The sequence below is a fragment of the Phoxinus phoxinus genome (genome assembly GCF_949152265.1).
Source record: "Phoxinus phoxinus genome assembly, chromosome: 16".
Lineage (NCBI taxonomy): Eukaryota > Metazoa > Chordata > Actinopteri > Cypriniformes > Leuciscidae > Phoxinus > Phoxinus phoxinus.
The window spans coordinates 10669441-10686613 of NC_136891.1; the positions used below are offsets into that span (position 1 = coordinate 10669441).

At 36.6% G+C, this 17173-nt stretch overlaps 1 protein-coding gene across 1 annotated transcript in view; it reads right to left on the reverse strand.

The window, feature by feature from the left end:
• The window catches only part of vsnl1a (visinin-like 1a), a 57178-nt gene extending 40005 nt beyond the window's left edge, over positions 1 to 17173 (reverse strand). The window contains exon 1 of the mRNA XM_079584283.1: positions 16960 to 17173. The gene's annotated coding sequence lies outside the window, so the exon portion shown is untranslated. The remainder of the gene's footprint in view (positions 1 to 16959) is intronic.

Below are 17173 nucleotides of genomic sequence, written 5' to 3' on the forward strand. Positions count from 1 at the left end.
GTTACAGTAATACAAGTACTGTAAAGAGTTTGTACAAAAGATAGAGCAACAATAAGCTGGATAGATAGATAAATCTCCATGGACAAGCAACTAAACAAGCATGCGCCTGCATAAGGAGGAGTTGTGGATGGAGGATGGAGGATGGGTGCGTGCGTGTCTGTGCGACAGAGTAAGGCAAGTGAGAGTGCGATAAACATTTATGTCTTGCTTAATTGGTAGTGGGAGGAGTTACGGACCAGCTGAGCGTCAGCTGTCATGCCGTGGTCTGCCTGAATTACACTTGAGGTCCATTCAAAACAAAACATTGACAAGTCATCGCAATATATAATGTAACAATGACCTACAGTGTTTGTCACTAATATTCAAGTAAATAATTCTCATAAGTCATAAGGACAAAAATATAATAAATGTAATATTGGTATTTTATTATGTTTTTTTGTCCTTATGACCCTATATTACCCTATATTATAAAGCACCTTTAAAGGGGTGGTTGAGTATGATTTCACTTTTCTAACTTTAGTTAGTGTGTAATGTTGCTGTTTGAGCATAAACAACATCTGCAAAGTTACAACGCTCAAAGTTCAAAGCAAAGGAAGATATTCACTTTTAAAGAAAAGGACTACAACAAACGGCTGGTAGGGACTACACGATATTCCTCCCGGGTTTAGTGACATCACCAACCCTAAAATGTACATAAACCCTGCCCCCGGGAACACGCAGTCCATGTTGAGAAGAGGGAGAGTTGTTATAAGAGTACATTTGTGAGTCAGCTCAAACTGTAGCATATGTCTTTTCACATGCAATAGAAAGTCACTCTGTGTGCATCTCACAACAGTTCCAATATGAAGGATGTATAGATTACCATGACAGAATATGCTAATAGAAGATAGTTAACTCTGCATCAGCAACATAAATTCATCAACTAACAATTCAGAGACGTCCTGTTGCATTCTACATGTTGTCACTTCTTCTTGAGTCTCTCCATCTTTGTCTGACTCCGGTTTAACATTAAAGACAGAACAGTTTCTGTCATTTTAGTGTGTCTGCGTGAGGTAATAGCAGCTGCTAACACACACGAGGAGCTCTTGAAACCCCGCCCTCTGCAGCAGCTCATTTGCATTTAAAGGGCCAGGCACAAAACGGTAAGTTTTTGCAAACCATCAAAAAGTGACAACTTTAACATGCTAAAAATATCTGTGGGGTATTTTGTGCTAAAACTTCACACACACACACACACACACACACACACACACACGCACACACACACACACACACACACAGATTTATTTTTCATCTTGTGAAAAGGGTATTTTACCACCCCTTTAACCACTAGGCAACACTAACTGAGGACAATGCTGTCCCCCATGGGCCCCTTCTCTGTCTGTACCCCTCTGCCTCTGTACCCCTAATCAAGGTAGTACATCTTATATTTGAACACTGAACATGCATGCACTATTATAACCCAGAGTTCTGCAATGTTTCTCTCTAAAGCAGTCGACGCAAATGGAACATTTCTGGCATCGGGAAACAGCTGGAGCAGGAAAGCATCGGCTTGTTCGCTGACCTCAGTGGGTTGGGGTCAAATCGTTGATGCACGCTGCATAGTCAATGCTTTCTGCTCTTTCTTTTTGTATGCCAGCAACCATCTGGGGACGAAGATAAAAACTCAGGTTCATCGTGGTGGGCAGCTCATCAACCTTAAAAACATCTTAACTCGTGAAAAGATGATTTAGCTTTAAGCAAAAACAATTTGTTACATACAGTATCAATTTTAATTACATTCTAGCGAAATGACTCGATTATGTCCTTCTTTCATAAATCAGTAATCTCTAGGGCACTTCTAAAACAGGTTTGTTGGGGTTTGAGCCTTTGAGAATTAGGGGTATATTTGATAAGCATAAGCTCCTGAGCAAGATAGTCAAGGGTGACTGAGTGGAGCATTAGACCAAATATCTCACGCACACACAGGAAAATTGTATCAAATTATCTAGTGTGGGCTGACTATTGCTATGGTAACAGACCATGCATTACATTCTCTGGAACCATTTGCTTACTCCCCTTGCACGGTCACACCGGTGCTGTCAGGGAACGAGGCCTGCCCCTTGAATATGCATGAGATGCCACCTGTCCACGCCGCCAACTAAGCACCATGGCTGCAATATCCTGTGGATACATCACGCTCATAATTAGCATCATCTCTCCCCTCGCAACAAACATGACTGTCAGAGAGACCAAGACTCTGTCACAGCGAGGCCAGAGAAGGGGTTCTTGCTTTACCTTTTACTGCAGTAATTAAACAGGAGCACTTGATTCATATATATATGGAGTAGATCAAAATCCAGGCAGATGTAAGAGCATTTTACCGAAGCAAGGAGTTCAAAATAGAAATAATCTGTTCCTCTTTTAATCTCATCTATAATGGTACATGGTATCATTAGTTAATTTTAGGCCCTGAGGCCCAGCCTCTCCTCTAGAAGAACTTAATTTGGTTACTGCTTTAGAAGGATATGTAGTACTGTACACGAATGTTCCCTTTCTGGTGATGAGTGACAGTTGTGGCACACTCACACATACACTCAAGGAAAAACACCCTCAGTTAATCTTCATCTGCACAGCCCTTGAGGATACGCCTCATCATGCAGAGCATTAAACCTTCATTAAACTTTTAGCTCATTCCCATCTCAGATTCATACTGGGAGACATTGGGCGAGATGCGTGTCCACTGTCCAGTAAGAAAAGTTCTCCTGTGGGAACGTGTTCTGAAGCTCAACAACATCAAATCTGGCGCAGAAACTCTCCCTGACACTGATTATCTTTGCAAAGCTTTTTTTAATATACTGGACGTGGAGGACAGAGGTTTATACTTAATGACAATCAATTGTGTGAGCAGGAGCCAAGTCTGAGACTGTTCATTCATCACTTAAGAGCTTTCGGGACCTAAAATTATTACAGAAGTACACTGTAAAAAATTAGAAGATACTTAAAGCTCAATTTTAGTTTCTCGGGTGGCAGGAACCTCTGGAGAAACTCTAGGCACCTTTTCAGGGTGCCTCAAAAATGTACTAAAGGAACTTCAATTGACACAATGTCGATGGACTCTTTTCACAGACCAAAAAACTAGTTAACGCTGCTGAGGGTGTTTCTAATACAGTGGGAGTGACGGTAAAATTGCTATCTTTCTCTCTTCTGACTGCTGTTATCAATCTCTCTCTATTTTTTACTCTTTTTGAAAGTTGTGAAAACAACTTTTTTCTTTTGCTGTTTGACCAAATTGAAACTCAAAAAAAATCTCATGTCTCATTCAACGCTATTTTACCAACTATGACGACTTTCGCTTCTGAAAAAACTCGGAAATGTGAAAAGGGTCAATATCAACTTTATGACATTATAAAAACAAAAATTGTTAATCAATGTGCTGTAAAATGTGAAAAGACAATCAATAACTAAATCATATTCAAAATAACAGATAAATTTAAAAAAACAAGACCAACAACACAATAAATCAACTATGAGAGAAAATAATATTTTTTATATATTTGTAATCTTTGTTTATCATCGTGTAGGAGCAGTTGTAATAAATTTGGAACAGACTCCCTGTTTTTCCGGTGTAGCAACGGCAAAAGCACAATCACCTCTCAATATATATTTGCATCTCTCTCTGTATATATTCTGTATTTACTGGAGGAAAAGCTGACAGTTTTTAGAGCTTTTGTAGTAACTTATGGCTCCATTTTGTAAGCTCCTCAGAGAACTGACCTTTTCGACAGGAAGCCTAAATATTCTCCAGAGGCTTTTTTCAACCTCAAATGGTGCCTCGAGTCTCTTATCATTTTTACAGCGTATGGCCAAATGTATTCTGTCAGCGCACTTGTGCCATTTTTATCTCATTGGAAGATTTTTGTGGACCTCCAAAGCTAAATAAAAGCTATTTATTTCAAAGAATTTAATCATTAATCAGTCCTGAATTCATTAAAAATTCACACAACACATCTGAGGTGACAAGTGTAACAAAACTCTTTCTCCATTAAAAAGATTAATTCATTCAACTTATGCCAATCTTTTAAACTCTAGCTGTGCCTGGTTCAATCCATATAAGCAGCATAAAGGCAAACGCTCCATCTCGCCTGTCAAATTCCCTGTTTCATTATTAAACATGCAGATTCTTTCCCTACAGCCAACACACGTCAGCAGAGCCCTTTAAAGAACATCTCATATATATCTGCCCACTCTTAAAGGAGCTGAAAAGTGTATTAGCACCCGTCTCATGCAATATTTTAGATAAAAACTACATAACTCCACTGAAAAAAAGATGAATTTATCCGTGTTTTGAATTTCTCTGGCCCTATAAATGCTAACAGCATGGATGTTCTGATGGCATAAAAATATGTCCACTCATTGTCCATTCTGTGGCATTTATCAAGCAAATGGCAATGCAATCAGCCCACAACCAACAGCCTTGAACTAAACATGACGTATATGGAGTCTTCCACAAGGACAAACTAGGGGCAGTCCCTTATATGATCCACTGTAGCCATGGCAACAAAACACTTGCAGTTATGTATGCTAATTTCAAATGCCAAGAGAGGCTGTCAAATGCCGTTCAACTATCCAGGATGATTAGGATGGCTCCCACAACATTAACGCGACTATTAGGATATTTTGTGAGGCTGGTGTCAATAGGGAGGTTAATTCTTTCATTAAATGGCAGAATGAAGTGAAGTTCACAAACAAGTTCACACATTACATCCCATAAAGGTCACATCACCAAAATGCATCCCTAAAATATAAGCTATACTTATTTTCAATCACACAGCATCTCAAATACAGGTTTCCTAAACAATACTGAGGTGTAAATACCCTCATGTCACGATTCAATATATATATTACGATACTGAACTCACGATACGATATTATTGCAATACTCAAAGACATTTGGTAAAAGGTTAACAAAAAAATTACTGTTCATTAAAATGCTAAATTTGGTATTACATTGAGGGTGGAAATTAAAAGGCTTGGTGACACCAGAATAAAAATATTCATGATTCTGAAGCTGAAAATTTATTTTTTACGAATATGCTTTGCACTCGGTCACTGACTAGATATATTTAAAATAATGTAGGCCACTTTTACTGGTAACAAGACATTTGGCATTATCAGGGTCCACACATATTCACCCATTGAATTATTATTAACATTATATTAAGTACTGACACCTTGAATAATCTGAAAACTTTTATGACTGTTGCATTTTTGTATAGCAATATATTGTGATACAAAATACTAAATACTGAGTACTAAATACTAAACAGATTCTCAAGCAAAGAGTGATGAGTAATGTTTTGATATTGCCACAGTGCTTCCTGCAGTTAAGCTGTGAAATAACATGTGCTTTAAGTGACTTTTTTAACTTGTAAAAATTGTGAACAACAGTGACAGTCTTAAAGCATTACAATATGCTCATAATCCATCACTGCATTGCAGCATATGGCATTGCAATTATGTTGTTTACACAAAGTTGCAACCACTACATGAATAACTGAAAGCTACAGGAATATTCAGCGTCTCGATCTGAGCTTTAAAGAGTCCTTTCACACTTTAATAAAAGGAAAGCTCTCTGTTACCCTGTTGAAAAGAACATGACCTTCAAAGCACAAATCAATCGTGTGAAACTACGGAAATATGAGCTTCTTGTTGGAATAAAGTGCAGCAACTTGATTCTGGCTCGAGTGGAAAAAAGTACTTCACAACATTCATCAACATCAAAATTGCAATACAAATGAATATATAAACTTTATGTAAATGTAGGTAGAAATGTTCAATTCATCTTTCTTTAAGTACATTACAGAATACCCAAAGTTGACTGCTCAAAATCATTGAAGCATGAAACTAATTTATAAATAATTCATTAAATTAAACTAAATGCATAAAAATAAATAAGAAAAACACAATACTATATTTCCTAATTCTAGACTATCCCCAGTTTTGCGATGACTAAAGAACAGTTCCCATCGTTGACTTGTCACAAGACGATCTGGAATGCACCATGGCATTTTAGCACAGCTATTGTGTGAAAGGCGACTGGGTTCAATTCACTTGGCAATATCACAGCCAAATGGTATTGGGCAAGAGCTCTAATAATATCTATGCAAAGCGTACTCCATTCAATTCCACAGCTGTGCGGCCGTGGCCCTGGTCATTATTATGGGATGACAATACCCTCTGAGCGCTATTGCAAGTCCTACAATAATTCTCATTTTACATTTGGCTAGCTGTGATTTGTCTTTTTGTTCTTCTCTGATAATGTTCTCTCTTTGCCTCGCAGTTTTTGCTGCTAAGGATATGCAAATGAACGAGCATACATTTCCTTTGAATCTTGAGCAATCACACATCTGTAGATAATCTTAGGTACGGGAAAGCACACTAAAATAAGCCAGCAATGTGTGTTAATCAATAAGCAGCTTTCCGCACAATTACAGTTTTCCTGCAAAAGATGTTATTTTAATAGGATGATATCATGCTAACTCTATACAAGTCAGGATAATTGTAAATGGAAATATTTAAAGGTAAGTTATATTATATTATGCGTTACATGCCTTAAATTATGGAGTTCATGGTCAGTGTATTTTGGAAAATTATTACTCTATGATGTCATTGACTGCTGACTGTTTTTAACTTGACATTTCTGCCCCGTCAATTCATGAAGCACTGAACTTTTGAAGGTGCTATGTTAAAAAAAACCCTGAGCTACATGTTGAGCACTCCAGGGCAGAGGAGGTTAACGTGAACTCTGCTCTCCTCATGTGAACTCATGTGTGGATGCCGTATCTGTGGAGCTGAGAGGGCAGGCATTCTGTGAATTATTTTATTTTTTTAATGTAGCACCTTATAATAATACAGTATGCACCTTAAAGGGTAGATAATGTAAGGTGCATCTAGCGCTATCCCAGTGATAAGCTAAAGTTACAATTTTGCATTTGTTTTTGAAAATAAGCATTTATGCAAATATAAAAATATAGGCGATATAAAAAAAAATATCATTAATACAAATATACATAATAGGCTACATCTCAGCCAGGTCCAGTGAATGCATCCACATTCTAAACAAACTATAAAAAAAGATCTGCTCTTTTTACTAAAAGACTTCAGTTACTATAGCCACCACATTGAGCATTACAATTTCTCCTGTTCATATGTCTAAAAGTGGACTGTTTGATCCTACTTTAGATTTGCAGTCATTTTTTAGATTGGGGTTTGAAAGGAGCAAAAAGCGAATCAAAGGAGAGATGAGCAGGAACATAGATCTTTGTTTTAATGAGGCTGGATTTTATATCATTTAACAAGACAGAGTACAAATAATGAGCACCACAAGATTAACACACACACACACACACACACACACACACCTGGATATAAGCATAAATTCATATCAAATAGTTTTTACGGCGTGATTTAAATTGTCTTTAACACTGATTATGGTAAAGAAAGCCTTGAATACAAAATGAGTAGCTTTCATTCTGTTGACGACGGTGAATTCACTAAAAAGTTGTTGCATGATCAGATATTGGGCTATCAAAATTGTATTCAGTAATAACTTTTTGAGCATATTTGCACCATTACCTGAGTTACATAATTTCTTGTTTTGCAAAAGAACAGGGTGCTAAAACAACATGGACAATGAGTGCAAATAAATATCAGTGAGCACAAGTCATCCATTCTTTCTATGGTTCCCACAATAAGTCTAAGAAAAATGTCTGTTCTTTACTTTAAAGCTTGATTCTTGCAACTTATTTTTGGGCTCAGCCTGATCTATTGCTCTGATTGTTAAACTCTCGGGTTCACGAAAGGTTTAATTTCGCCTTCAGAATCCATTACAGAGTTTATTTAAGCTCCACCATGAGAGAGGTCTATAAAATTGTTAAAAAAAAACATAAAATAATGGCATTTTCAAAGAATTTTCAGTATTACATTTATAGTTTATTCATCAAAATCACAAATTAACAATCGATAATACATACTAATAATAACTTGCTCTTTTACTAATACATTTTTGCAAGTTGCATTAATAAACAATGAAAATGTTTCATTAAAAAGTATTTTATTTTATTTAAAAATTAATTTAAGCTAGATTAAAATGCTGTAAAAAGAACTGCAGTTCATTGCTATTGCATAACATAAAAAAGAAAGTGTTCATGAGTTTTCAAAAGCAAAACGTTGCCAAACACCAGCAGAGCAACAGAGACATGTTCATTTTCTTTTCCCTGAGTACTAGCCTATTGTTTTGTTTCAAGTAAACAAAGGAACTACATTTCCAAAAAAAAAGAAGTAATAATATAGGGCATTGCAATAAGGCACACAAGAGTATTCTTGTTTCTATGTAGCTTTAAATTACACCAGCAAAAGTCAATACGCAGAGGACAGATCTGCACCATCCCCACAAACAATAATTTGATCATCTCAGTGTACGTTACTAAACATAGCGTTTGCGGGAAGCCTAGTGTTTGCATTATTTTCAGGCTGTTCACTGGAAGCCACTAAAAGCACTGACTATATGGCTCATTAAATAAGATTCTATGGAGCTGCTGAATGACTGAAATAGACAGGGCAGGGCAGTTTTTCCAGATCCTGCACTTGGAGATATTTTGGGATCATGATGAGATATTGATTCCTGGCAGGCTGAAAGCTGATTGGTTGACGGGCTGGACACTCATTGATCTCTGGGTCTTGTTTGGGTGCTTGAGTTATGGGCTTCGGAAGGTCCCGAGGCTCTGGGTTTTTCACAAAGATGGACAACACCCTCTAACGGAGTATGATCATAAAAATTGTAATAATTGAATCAGTGTTTCATAGTTGAACTGTTATGCGTGGAGCGCGTCTCGGGTTTCCATCTCGTGCTTTGAGTTTGGGTTTGCTTATTCATCTGGGAATGCAGTGTGTGCAATTTCACAAGATTTGTAACGAAGGAGAATACATACAGTGGGGAGAACAAGTATTTGATACACTGCCGATTTTGCAGGTTTTCCCACTTACAAAGCATGTAGAAGTCTGTAATTTTTATCATAGGTGCACTGCAACTGTGAGTGACGGAATCTAAAACAAACATCCAGAAAATCACATTGTATGATTTTTAAGTAATTAATTTGCATTTTATTCCATATGTTTCTAAATATGCAAATTGCTGTTCATCATGATTTTTAAATAAAAGTTTAAACCCTCGCTCTGAGTTTGCATGTTTTGATGTGGACATGTTCTTGTTCAAGAGATTACAATGGCTGTTGCTTTTCTATAGTAGAAAAACATTATAGAAGTGACCAAACATTAAAGATTAAGTGACATTTTAATTAAATGTTGTTTGGCCAATATTAAACAAGGATTATAATTATAATAATAAACCAGATTTGATCATGCCATATAGTGTAACAACAACAAACACCAGACCGTTGGCGCTCTGCAGGCATTTGTAATGTAGACTACATGTTTATTAGTTTATAGCTATATTTTACATGGTGTATTTTAACAGTGTTGTTCAATACAATCCATATTATTACTTACTTTGATAAATTATAAATTATAATATTTCTTGTTATTATATTGTTAGTCATTTTAAAAGCTGTTGTTCACTTGGATCTATTTTTATATTACCATATTTTATCCGAATACTCGATTAATCCATGGAATAATCGTTAGAATACGTGATTACTAAAATAACCGATAGCTGCAGCCCTACTCCAAACCACTACAGAGTCTGAAGTGAACACAGAAAGGCCCAGATGGTGAAGCCCTTTCTCTGTGGAGGCCAGGGGCCAATCATCCACCGTTTGTCAGGGTCAAAGAAACAGACCGTGCACATGACAGCAGCCAGGGTCAGCGTCTCCCCCTCTCTTCCCTTATTGCTCTCTGACATTCTCAGAATTATTTGGGCAGGGCGCTCATGGCAAAACAAGGTTTTACCTTAGTCTGCAGACACAAAATAACCCACAAACAATTATTTGATGGTCATCTCAGGATACTTTGCTTTTTATAGAACTTGCTCCATTTCCCAAAGCCCTGTTGTTTACTCCTGTTTTCTATGTCTATCATGTTTATATGATTCCAGTTCCATATTTAGGCCTCTGAACATCATATTTTTTCTTCTGTTAACTGTGTAGCCAGTCGGACTATAAAATCTCACATAGCCTAACTGATGGAGTCTTGGCTGAATTAGCCAATTATTTAGCAAAGCAACAAATATATATCTAGTTTTATTGGAAAAAGAGTATAAACCTGGAAACTATAAATGCAGCTGTCGGAAATGCCAGGGCTTAGCTCACTACAAGATTTAAAATTTGAGGTCATGCCATTTTCTTGACTAGAGCAAGTAAATGCAGCTTTTATTCAAACTATCCAGAGACAATACTGCCTTGAACAAAATGATAATCCTAGGAAAAAAACAGGGAGTAAGAGCATATAACCCATGTCTTGGCACCAATACAAGCCTTCTCATTTAGGATTGATTTTAAAATCCTTTTTTTAGTTTAGTGCTTTAGGACATTTCAGCGTGTCACAGTAATTGCCTTCATAGATGGACCTTTAGATCTTAAAAGGAAAGACTACAAAATGTTCCCAAAAGAAAGTATGGTGTGGAGGCTTTCATGTTTTACTGGAAAATTCCCTGTATTAGAAATCTGCTGTTCATCATTTGCATTTGGAGTTCTTCCGCATGGCTTTTGATATAATTTATTATGGGATCTTTGCTATTGTTTTGTTTTTGATGACAATTGCTACATGATGCTCATATTTTGCCATGCTTTTATTTAAATGAAAATGGTAGGCTACTCGTTTTAGAGTCCTGAACTATCTTTTTAAGGCTTTTGGGTCATTCCATGTCAAATAAACCAAATTTTAGAAACGTCCTCAGCTCAAATTTTCGATTTTGTCAATATTTTTTTCTGAAGAAAGACAGATAAATAGTGATTAAAGTCAAAATATTACATTTAATGGATGTAATACTGTAATATTAAATGTAATTCTCCAGTGAATCTTTCTATTGGAGATGAATATACAATGGGATCAATAGTATCAATTAGTATTATGCTTATTCTGTATTAAATCATTATGATATACTCATTTCAGTTCTTTTTTTCCTACTAAAACCTCAAAATACATTTTGACAAAGGAAAACGTATTTGCTTTAAATATCGTTTCAAAACTTGTGCACAAGCAAACACAGTACAGTATCTCAGAAAAGTAAACGGTTAGGCCTACAGTGTGTGTAATGACGACCTCCTATTGCTATATTACGCCTTTTTAGACAAGAAACCAAACACATGGTTTAAAAGCTCGAGTCTTTTCCTCAGAGATGGGAAAAACTATAAAAAAAGAAGAAAAACTTCACGTCTGACCTTGCCCTTGTTCAATAATGCACGGAAACACAACATCAGTACAACAGTAATCCGTTCACTGAGACCTCAAGGTCCTGCTCCTGTCTGAGAGGATTTGTAAGTTGGAGCCTCCACTCCGCTCAGAGAGTTGCTCAGGGAGACGATTAGAATTCCCAAAGAGAAAGAGAAGCACAACAAGCCCACTGCAGGGTGATGAGGATAACTAGAGCACTGCACACTGACCACAATCTATCCGGGATGATTTCACTGTCCTGTCTGACTATTGGTTTAAAGTAGATGCCTTATAACTTAGGCCTAATTGTAAAAAAAATATATAAATATATCCACGATTTGACAAGATGTAGACTAATATATATATATATAAAGTAGTAGTAGTAATATATATATAGAGAGTAGAGTAGAATTGTATTCAGTAAAACTACAGTAGGATAGAATATTGTATTTACTGTGAAATCAATCCAGTCTAGGTCCTTTTCTGCTAAAACGCAACAAATTACTGTACAAAAATAACCATATCACAATGCATTAAAGCTTAAATCGTTTTTCATTTAAAGTGATCATTACGGTGATTAGTGTTCAATTTGTCTGGGAACTTGGACCGTATTTACTTTTAATTCAATTACTTTCCTCCCAGTCTGTGTAATACTGTTACGGAACACAAATGATTGCACTGTTACATGGAAAAGATAATCTAATCTTATAGGGATTGATTCTAGTCTAATCATAACCTGCAATCTAAATATGTGCCAATATTATATGTTACAGAACAGAAATCATATAATCTTTCATAACCAGTCATTGTGAGCTCATTGGTTACCATCACAGGTTTTTAGTACACAGATAAACAGTGGACACCAAACTCATAAACTCTTTATTGAATTTTAGATTAATGTTCATTTAAAAAGAAACTAAAAGTTTAACTAAAAATAATGCTGCTACATTTAGTTTCATGCTCACTGCAGTGAAATACGGTACAATATAGAAAAAGATTACACAACTACTGTACAAATTACTGTAAGCAACTAGTAGCCAGGAATTTAATTGTTGTAATGCAACAGAATCCTTTATAAACTGGTTGCTTTTAATGTTGTATTACTAAAGCAGCAGAACAATGATTGGCCAGACCTTCCATAATTAATGTGCTTAAATGTGCTTGTAGTGTACTTCAAAACTTAAAAGTATACATATTTTTAAAATTACTTAATAATAATAATGAAGTAAAGTGTATTTAAAGAGAGAACACTTTCAAGACTGTTTCTTAACACACTTACACTTTGTAATGTCAAATTAAAAGTTTTAAAATACATTTTAAATCATTATGTTTTCATAATCTTTTGTCATGCTTTTAAGAAATACACACATTTTGTAGAGTAAAGGCCCGTTCACACCAAGAGCGATAACTATATCGATAAAGATATAGTTCTAAAAATCGATCTAAATATAAAGGAATAGCAGAGTCCACATCACCACAACTATAACGATAACGGCACAGAGAAAAAATATTGTTGGAATCACTTTCAGAATTTTTTTCCAGCTGATGAGCAATATGAACAAGGACAGCCAATCAGAATCCATCCTGCTTTGAAGAGCGTGAGCATTTAAAGATACAAAACTGCCACGTGCACTTAACAAACTATCATTCTTGGTGTGAACGGGCCTTAAAAGCACATGTAAAGTACTTGATTGTCAGTGTAGTGTGTTTTTCAATATTATATGTAAATATAAACTTTGGTATATACCAAATTGCAACTTTATTGCCAATGTGTAATTTCAAATATATAAATACATGGCATACAAGTAGAAATTACATTTAACCAAATTTAACCAAGACAGAAAGGTTATTATGAAATTACATATAAAGATGAATTTAAGTCCTTCTTAAGTGGGTCAAAAAAAGTACTCTAAAGTTCAGCTATTTTTGCATGTAATATACATTTTTATCTCTAATACATTTTTACTTAATTGCAACGTAATCCAACCCATGAAGTTTAGCTGACAAAACTAACAAATAATGAGACAAAATATGACCAATGGTGGCTTGAGGATTGAGCTGTGAAATTGATGCTTGTCCGTGTCTATGGTACATTAGTCAGAATTAAGCCATTTCAAATACTCTGTGGGCAAGCTCAGCTGGGCCTGGTTCATGGTTGTCTATTAATGAGACGGCCTAATACTTCAAACAGAATTTATGCAGAATTTTCTGGCAAGGGAAATGCATGGACTGCTCAGAGGATATTTATGTGACATTCTTTATGCGCACACCCTTTTAGACCAAACCAAATCAAAAAAACAAAATGGACAGCCAAGGTGCGTGGCATGCACTCCATCTTAGTCAGGAAATCCAATGGAATTCGGACTGGCGGATAATCACCTGCCCGCAGTACTAAATCAAATGGCGCAGAAATTATACAGAAGCACAATCTCTCTTAATATTAAAGTTGGAATAGTTCTATAAAAATGTGAAAACACATTTTAGATGACTAGAAGACACAAACGGTGGCACAAACGAAAGACACTAAATGTGTATGCAATTAAATATTGGCGACATGATGGACGTACATTGCACATGATTGTCATCATATATTGCGTATGATTGCACATAATATGCATTTGACAGTATAGAGTAGACTATTACAAGATAGCAGAGATAGGTTTGCAAAGTTAAAAAAGGAAGACATCGATAAAGTTATAGCCTATGTTGCCGCCTGTCATAAATAACACTGGCAGTGTCCACTGACTCACTTTGCTGTCGGATGTGTGTCAAAAAATTCATAAGTCAGACAACAACAACAACAACAACAACTACAAAATAAAGACAGTATAAATGGTTAGCAACCCTGCAGTTAGCTCTATTACAAAATAGACATAATTATCTATTAATTTACTCACCCGTATTTTCCAAACGTCTATGAGAAAATGTCTTTGGAAATGTTGTCCATACCATGAAAGTCAATTGGGCCCAATGTTGAAATAAAGTCATACAGGTTTAGAATAACATGAGGGTGAGTAAATGATGACACAATTTTTTTGGGTGAACTATTACTTTAACTCTCAAGAAAATTGATTTGAGACTTGACTTGAGACATTGAATTTCGTGATTTATCAGCAGTATGAGCCCCCGTGGGTGTGTTATAAACAGCAATCTTTCCTTATGTCAGGTTTTAAGATACAACATGTTGTCATTAAGAATCACCTGCTTTTGAACATTTAGCGCTCAGTCGGTCTGACTCAACAGGATCCATGCGATAACATCTATCATCAGTGTTGCTGAGAAAGCAGCAAAAATGCTCCGGGTTGGGCCGGCCCTTGTACGTTCTGCAACTCCGTTCATTAAAACCCTGAAAACCTGGCAGTTCTCACTTTCCCATCAGGTATCAGTGAACCAAGCCGAGTCCATGCAGAGAACAACAAAACACAACACCAACGGATGCCCGCTCACACACACAACCGTATGAGGACAGTGCCCATGCCATCTGTTTGCAAAAGAATTAAAGCCTCAGCCTCTATAGCTCAAACCAAACATGATACTGGTTACCTGTCTGGCATATTGCGGTGACAGAAAGCTGTAGAACTTCATGGTGATATGCTATTCAACACATTAGTTTTTACGACCATTAAAACTCCCTGTGCAATAAATAAATAAACATACGCCCAACCACACACTTAACGCTAACCAAAAAGCACCATATCCTTTGAAGTATCTTGGAATACAATGTGAATGCCATGGCACATAAATATAGTCATCATTTAATTCCACTGTATTCAAGTATTGCTATCTGATGACCACCATGGTACCACTATAGTGATATTTTTGATGGAAAAATAAATAAATCACAGAGCAAAAATGAACTAAATCATAACTATCTCCACAAAAAAACACACACAAAGGTTTACTTGCTTGGACACCAGAAGTCAATGTCAAAAGGCTCTCTATAGAAACCAGCACACATTGCCCAATACAGCCAAGTGGAAAGTGTAAACACCCAGAAGACTGTATAGGCTATTCCTCTATTATTGTCAACAATATAAACAGACTTCAGGCATGGTACTCAACGTTTTACTGCCAAGTGCTCATGGGAGCCTGAATTCTCACTGTTGGACAATTCATCTAACAGCTTGTTCGCTGCGTCGAGCCCCCAGGTTTGGTATTAATGTTTCACTCGTAAACAGAGACCAAAATGTAATGTTTGCAGAGGGTTATGTGTGGTAATGTTGAACTCAATTAGGCCTATAGTTAATCAGAGGTTCATCTTTGAATGGCATTCATACTACTAAATCAAAGCTGATGTTAATACTGTACTAATGTACCAAACATTATAAAGTAAATTGCGCCAGCAGCCATATCACCCTGTAGCCCAAGACTGGTTGCACACTGAAGCTAAGCAGGGGTGAGCCTGGTTAGTACCTGGATGGGAGAAAACTAGGTTGCTGCTGTGCTGGAAAAGATGTTAGTGAGGCCAACAGGAGGCGCTCACCCTGTGGTCTGTGTGGGTCCTAACGCTCCAGTATAGTGATGGGGACACTATACTGTCAAAAAGCACCATCCTTTTATCCTGGCCAAATTTGCCCATTGGCCTTTATCTATCAAAATGGCCTCCTAATCATCCCCATATAGCCTACTGATTGGCTGATCTGTCTCCTCTCCACCAATAAGCTGGTGTGTAGTGGGTGTTCTGGCGCAATATGGCTGCCATTGCATCATCCAGGAGGATGCTGCACATTGGTGGTGGTTGAGGAGATTCCCCTCTTCTATTCAAAGCACTTTGAGTGCAGAGAAAAGTGCTATGTAAATGTGACGATTTATTATTATTATTCATCGCTGTCTTGACCTAAATCAGTTATTCATTGTGTGAGCAGGGAGACATAGGCCTATATTAGATATCTTTGTCAATTCATCAAGCTTGTCTTTTTTAAATAAGTGAATAAAAGCTTTGAGCACTGGAAAATTATTATAATTCTGCATATCATATGATACCATCATCAACCCACTCAAGTAATAATTGGATAGTGTGAACAACCAATAGAGTAGGCCTACAACATTGATCACCTACTTCTTCTTTGGCCCTAGAAAACAAGGAAAGACTGCACACTTTAACTGACTTATGAGTTATGAACTATTCATCACAATTGAACGATTCATTGGACAATATAAGACCTAATAATAAGTTACTGATTAGAAGTTTAAGTCAACACATTAAATACACGTAAAAAAATACTCACTAGCCGATTTTAAAAATGGTTACCACCACCAGAGAAAACGTGGGTAATTGGAGGAGACCATACACTAAAACTACTGGAGAAGATCAAACTTTCAAGTGTTCCGAACACAACAAACTGCAAAAACATGCGCCTCGTTGCTAGGTGACACATGACAAACAAAAACAACATGGTGTTCTAAAATCGGTTTTAAAAAAACAGTCCTCTGACTGAAAGGAATACTGAATCTAAATTTTAAAAATAAATAAATAAAAAACAGACCAAGCAGTAAAACCTCTCAATTCCGACTGCCTAAAATCTGCAAACTTGCTGTGACTCTGACTAACGTTGACTTCTCTAAACTTCGCGGTAAAACACACCTCACCTCCTCCTCTTTTTCATTTCGCTCTGTCGTAATAATGCTGCTGATCAAGTAGCTAATTTCTCCAATAAACCAGTAGCAAAGCAAACAAGCCAAGTAAGTAGTAGGCGCGTTGAAGCTGTCATCTTCCTCCACCGATGTCACTTTTATGTAATACGTTCCTCAGTCTTTAATATGACGTTAAACTGTTTTGAAATTGCGAACATTCCGCACGTTC